Genomic DNA, 6,578 nt, shown 5'->3' on the forward strand with positions numbered 1-6,578 from the left:
ATCATAAAAAATGTTAAAACTATAAGTGAGGTTATCTAAAAAGATACTGTGTTGCAGTGAAAAATTGGAATCACTAAATGTATGTAAATAGGGAAATAATTGGATAAATCATGGTATATTCACTTTTTGGAAAAGTCTGTAATAATTACAATTATGTTTTCATAGAATATTGGCCAGACAAAATGCTCATGATATAGTATCGTGCTTAGCAGGATGTTAACTTTATATACTAATTGAATATGTATGTTTAAGTGTGTGCACTCATCTGTGTGTGTTTTGTTGCAGGGTAATGAGTTCATGTGACTTTTTAAAAGACGTTTAATTCTTTTAAACATTTTACATATTTTCTAAAATAAGCATGGACATTTTATGGCAGATAGTATTTAAAAATAAATTTCTTGCTAATTCGTCATTCCCTACCTCCATTACAGGTATTAATTGCCTTCCATTTTGTCATCTTTATTTCTACATGTCTGGCTTACTCACTCTGCGACTCTTGTGCCTAGTAGGGTGGCTTCCAGATTTAGGTGGTTTCAAAAACACTCAATTACTTGAAATCTATTTCAGTATTTAGCAGTTAGGGCCAACAGAAATTTGTTTTGCAAATTGTTGTCCTCTTGTATTATGTAAGGGGTTAGGCTTGGAGAAATAAAACTTGGAAGGTATCATTAAAACAAGAAGTAGTGTAGGAAAGAAAAAAGAAATGATGTGTTAATCCGTCTAATAATTAGTCAATCAATCTAATCCTGCACAGATTTGGTTAGCAAACACAGTATATTTATTACATTGTTTCCCGTTGGATTTACAGATCATTGAAGACATAGTTTGTGCTCATTCTAGTCTTCTACAGGTGGAGACCCAGCTGAGACACTAAACAAAATGAATGAAGGTAGTACTCTTGAGATCCTGGGGAAAATAAAATTGTAACAATGGCAGCATCCAAAGTTTTGTGTAATATTGGGGCAGAGCAATTAATTTGTCCTTCTCAGCAGCCATAATTTCATTTAAATAGGGGGATGGCTTCACTCTTATTGGGTCTGGGACCCATGTCAGTTTATCAGGCATTGCAGTGATGTTTCTTTCGACAGCATTTCATCAGGTGGGATAAGTGTAGCAAATGGACAGCAGCTGGGGACTCAAGTGGCTCCTGCAGAATAAAGAGAAACTAAGTGAGAAGAGAAAAAAGAATTCCTTCCAAATACTCTGAAGAATACATACCAAAAAGAGGTCCTGGGAGCTAAGGTAGACCAGCACTGAAGTTGGGATAGAGTGGGGTGGGGGAGTGGCATGCCATTTTCTGAACCTTGAAATATATATATATCTTTATTGAGTTATAATTCATATAACATGAAATTTACATCTTAAAGTATATAAATGAAAGGTTGTAATGTATTAACAGAGTTGAACAACCATCACCAAATTCTAAGTTTAGAACATTTTCATTGTTGAAAATGTTTTTCAAAAAACAAGTTTTTTTAGAACCAAATATTGCAAATCAGTACATTAGCAAAAGAAAAAATTTCCCTTCTTTTTCATGTTTCCTCAACATTTAGGAGAGTATGACGTAATTTTATATTTTCATACCACAGTGTTAGGGAACTGCTTGCTCACTCTTGTTTCAAATCTTGTCCCCTCAGTTGATAAGATCCTAGGGGCTGGGAATTTACAAATATGTATATATGAAAACATGGTCATTGATCTTCCAAAGAGAGAGAGAAAAAAGGAGTTTTTCCTAAAATTTCTGCTGTTTTCCACATTGTGCTTCTAACTCTGCAAAACATTGGTTAAAAACTGCATGTGGAGGTGGGCGGATCACTTTGAGGCCAAGAGTTTGAGACCAGCCTGACCAACATAGTAAATCCTGTTTCTACTAAAAATACAAAAAATTAGCTAGTTGTGGTGGCATGCACCGGTAGTTCTAGCTACTTGGGAGGCTGAGGCACCAGAGTCGCTTGAATCCAGGAGGCGGAGGTTAAAGTGCGCCAAGATTGTGCCATTGCACTACACCCTGGGCCACAGAGTGAGATCCTGTTTCAAATAAACAAACAAGAAAACTAAAACTAAAACTGCATGACTTTTAAAGGAAAGCAGCAAAGCCTCCAAAAATACACAACCTCCCAGGTCATTTCTTTCAAGCCGAGAATCACTTCTTTGGCAATGTTCTACATCTTGAGCAATAATTTTGGGATTCAGGAAAATTATGGAGAGAGTTAACCAGCAAAAAGATATAAACTGTATTTTTTTCACATAACATAGGATTTTAAAATTGCTAACAATTATAACTTATCAGAAATGAGAAGTCTTGTCATAATATGAAATGAAGCCTATTGATATGATTTGCAACTTTAATATAAAGCAAACTCGAATCTCAATGCTTTGAGGTGACACTGACTGTAAAGCCCCTCATCATCTAGTCATTCAGTAAAGGCATTCTATGGGGATAATTGTGGACTGAGAATGAATGAGGGAAATAAACTGAGAACAGGTTATTGTTGTTTTCTGAAGGCAGGTATAATTTCAATTTATAAGAAAATCAGTGTGACTTATGATGAGTTAATCTTTTCAAAAGGGATAATATTTAGTGTTAAATTTTTATTGTTTTAATTCAAGTAATGCTGGTCCCCTGATCTTTTTTCCAGAAAGGACTGAATCCCTAAACCTTAATTCAAGTGTTGCTATTTAATCCTATTAGCCTTAGGCAAAGATATTCAAACTCCATGCCTCATTTTCTCCATCTGTAGAATGGCAGTAATGATGCTTACCTGCCTTTCAGGAGTGTTATGAGGCTTCATTAGTTGTTTCTAAAGTACTTTGCAGATGAAGAATTCAGCTTAAATGCGAAGTACCATTACTATTACGGCAGTCTTACATTGTGTGCATCACTGAATATTTTTTCTTTTCAAAATATCGTAATTTTCCATCTGTCATTTGTGATTCATCAAACAAAAGCTAAATTCTTAAATTTTCTCTCTTTACCTTGCTGAGAAATGTATAAAAGTAAAAGTCTCCAGGCAGTATGCACAGTCCCCAAGCGCTTCCGGGCAGAATCTCAAAACTCACTGTCACCAAGCAACAGTGTTACATAGCCCATGTATAACTATTTTCAGAAATGCTCATAGTCCTGCAAATATTAAAATACTGAAAATAAATGAAAATCAGTGATGGGTCTTTGAGTATTATTAGAATTGCTTTTTGATCTTACAATAGTGAAAAGCTATTTGAGGTGTTGGGTTTTGACTCCTTTTCCTCCTCACTTCCTCTGTCCCTTGCCTCTGCTTTCCTTGTCCCGCCTTCCTTGCTGTTGTAATGCCAGTGCTGAAAAGGAGAGTGCTTAAAGTTCTGACTTGCGTTTTGCCTGTGCTGCTCTAACGCCGGTGCTGAGTGTCCGGACGGACGGTCTTTGGGTATGTCCCTTTTGTAAATAAAATCCTCTTCTTTTACCTATAACCTTTTGTAAATAAAATCCTCTTCCTTTACCTATAACCTTCTGTAAATAAAATTCTCTTCTTTAAAAAAAAAAAAAATTCAAAAGATTGTCAAATGAAGCAATTTAACACGGACTGAATCAGAATTCATAAATACTTTCTTTCTTTTTTTTTTTTTTTAAGAAAAGTATTTCCCTGTTTTAACTTTCTCTTACTTACATGTAGGTGATGGCCCACTGTGGCTACTTGTTTTGTGCTTTTTTAAAAAACAAGTTTTTCCAATCCCATTTCCTTTCTGTTTGGGCCTACTTCAACACAGCCAACATTAAATGGTGAGCAACAAATAAAGACACATTACAGCAGGTCTTAGCACAATTGTCTCCCCAATCCATGTACTTGATAAATGCCCTGTTTCAGCTGAAAAAGACGTATAACGTTTCCCTTATACTAAATTTAGTGGTGAAAACCTTTAATAACTAAAACTGAATATAATTTCCTTCTTTTGACTGTTCTAATTCAAGGTCTCATAAATCCTGTTTATTGATTAGTTTTACACAGAATGCTGTAGAGCTCTAAACACAAGAAATTAAACTGAATGGCAGGTGGATTTTTTTCATGATCTTTCAGCTAACCCAGCAAAAATGAATTTTAATGTAATGGTTGACTTTGTGAAAATTTCTTCCCTTTTATTATTTTTAAAGATTCTGCTAATGTGTGTAATTTTATGTCACATACTTTTATTCTGAACTTAACTGCAGAAAAGGATAACAACAACTTAAAATACTGTCTCAATTTTATTTTTGCTTCTTTGAAGTGTATCATCTGAATTCACATGTTGATATACATTATCTCATAAAGAGAAATAATGAAGTTTCTCATCAAAATGATTGGCATATAATTATGAAACTGGCTTCTGAATGGAATGTCAAGAAGATCTCCTGCATGGACCTTAGGAAATAGATTTTTCACCTCTTGTATATGGAAGAAGCACATTAGCCTTATATTTAGGTAATTAGTACAATCTTCCAGTAACATCTTTGAATGGGAAAAACAGTTTCTACAAAAAAAATACACAATATGGCACAAATAGTTAAAATATTTTAATGCATTAAAAGGGATTATAGATGTTTGGAGGCAATTTGCAGCTACTGTGTGCTTACAATTTCTGTTTTCCCTGAAGAGGAGATAAGTTTTCATCAGAGGAAAAAGAATAGGAGTAGCACCCCTATGGTCTTTTCTTTAGGTTTTGGGTGTTTGCTTTCCTTAAGTCACTCTATTAAGACACTTTCAGCTCCCAAACACAACTGTGGTACACAGAGTATGAAGATAAGAGGACTTAGAGATCTCATATCTCATTGTTAAGGTGGTATCTCATGGGGAAGACCTGTGTGGAACCAATGGTAACTCTGAGTACAAAATGGACAACAGCTGCCTTCTTCAGTTAAGAAGATCAGAGTGAATAATGACTGTGGATGCCTAGAGTTCACTTATTTTGAGATGACTTGATTCAAACTCTTAAATGACAAGGAACATATCTTTAGGGAGAGAATCAAAGGGAATTCAAATCCTGAGATGCAGATAGAGAAGTAGAATGAGAAGTGGGTACTGCTGATCCTAATTCAGCAATTATAAAATATAGGAAGACTCAGTCTAGGACAGAAACATAATACAAATTAAAAGTGAAAGAATTGTAAAAATACTCAGCTAGATGAAAGGAAAATCCTGAGCAGCCACAAAGAAGTTAAAGAAAATGTGCTACCTTTTAAAGCAGATTAAGAAAATTAAGAGGGTTTAGGGAGATACATTTTCTTTCAGAGTTATTGGTTCTGCAGAGAATATGTATGGGTGCATAGAGACGATAACATGGAGGCCAGCACTGCATGCCTTTTGTTCTCTCCCCTTATGGAAAGATTTGAACCAACGTTGGTAAAGAAGAAATCATATCTGTGTTGTGTTTCCTGTAATTAGTGATATACATGTGTATACTAACTACAAAATCACATAAAGGGACTTCTTATTTTTTTCTTTAATAATGTCTTTGCAATTATAAAAAAAAGATTCTAAAATTATATGTAAAGAACAAAGAGCCCAAATGGCCAAAGCAAGTCCAAACAAAAGGAATGGATGTGGAGGCATAATATTATCTGACTTCAAATTATACCATAAGGTTATAGTAACCAAAACAGTATGATACTAGTATAAAAGTAGACACATATTGGATAGCCACATGTGAAATAGTGAATCCTATAGCCACAGTGAAATTGGATCCCTATCTCTTATCACATAAAAAGTTTAACTTAAGATGAATTAAAGACTTAAATTAAGACCTGAAAACATACAAATTCTAGAGGAAAACCTAGGGAAAAACTCTTCTGGTCACTGGTCTAGGCAAAGAACTTATGACTGAGACCTAAAAGGTAAATACAGCAAAAAGGAAAATAAACATATGGAACATAATTAAACAAAAATCATTCTGCACAGCAAAAGAAATAATTAATGGACTAAACAGACAACCTATAGAATGGGAGAAAACATTTGCAAACTATGCATCTGATGAAGGAGTAATATCCAGAACATACAAGGAACTCTAACAAATCAGGAAGAAAAACTAACTCCATTAAAAAGTGGGCAAGTGACATGAACAGACATTTATCCAAAGAAGATACATAAACATCCAACAAATACATGAAAAAAAAGTTTCACGTAATTAATCAGCAAGGAAATTCAAATTAAAACCACAATGGTATACCATCGTATCCAAGCCAGAATGGCCATTATTAAAAAGTCAAAAAACAATAGCTGTTAGCATGGATGTGAAAGAGAACACTTACACACTGCTGGCAGGAATGTAAATTAATGCAACCTCTATGGAAAACAGTATGGAGATTTCCTGAAGAGCTAAAAGTAGATCTACCATTCAATCCAGCAATCTCACTACTGGGTATCTATCCAAAGGAAAGGAAGTCATTTATATACATATGTGTGTATATACACACACACACACACACACATATATATATATAAATGTATGTATATGTATATATATACATATATAAACACTTGCATGCATATATTTATTGCAGCATAATTCACAATTACGAAGATACAGAATCAACCTAAGTGTCCATCACTGATGAGTGAATAGAGAAAATG

The 6,578-nt window shown here is 34.3% G+C and overlaps 1 long non-coding RNA gene across 1 annotated transcript in view; it reads right to left on the reverse strand.

The window, feature by feature from the left end:
• Positions 1-3,061: 3,061 nt before the first annotated feature.
• LOC116548945 overlaps positions 3,062-6,578 on the reverse strand; it is a 1,126,598-nt gene continuing 1,123,081 nt past the window's right edge. Inside the window, exon 8 of the long non-coding RNA XR_004267645.1 lies at positions 3,062-3,121. This is a non-coding gene — a long non-coding RNA (uncharacterized LOC116548945). The remainder of the gene's footprint in view (positions 3,122-6,578) is intronic.

The sequence above is a fragment of the Sapajus apella genome, unplaced genomic scaffold (genome assembly GCF_009761245.1).
Source record: "Sapajus apella isolate SASKATOON/1434 unplaced genomic scaffold, GSC_monkey_1.0 scaffold6, whole genome shotgun sequence".
Lineage (NCBI taxonomy): Eukaryota > Metazoa > Chordata > Mammalia > Primates > Cebidae > Sapajus > Sapajus apella.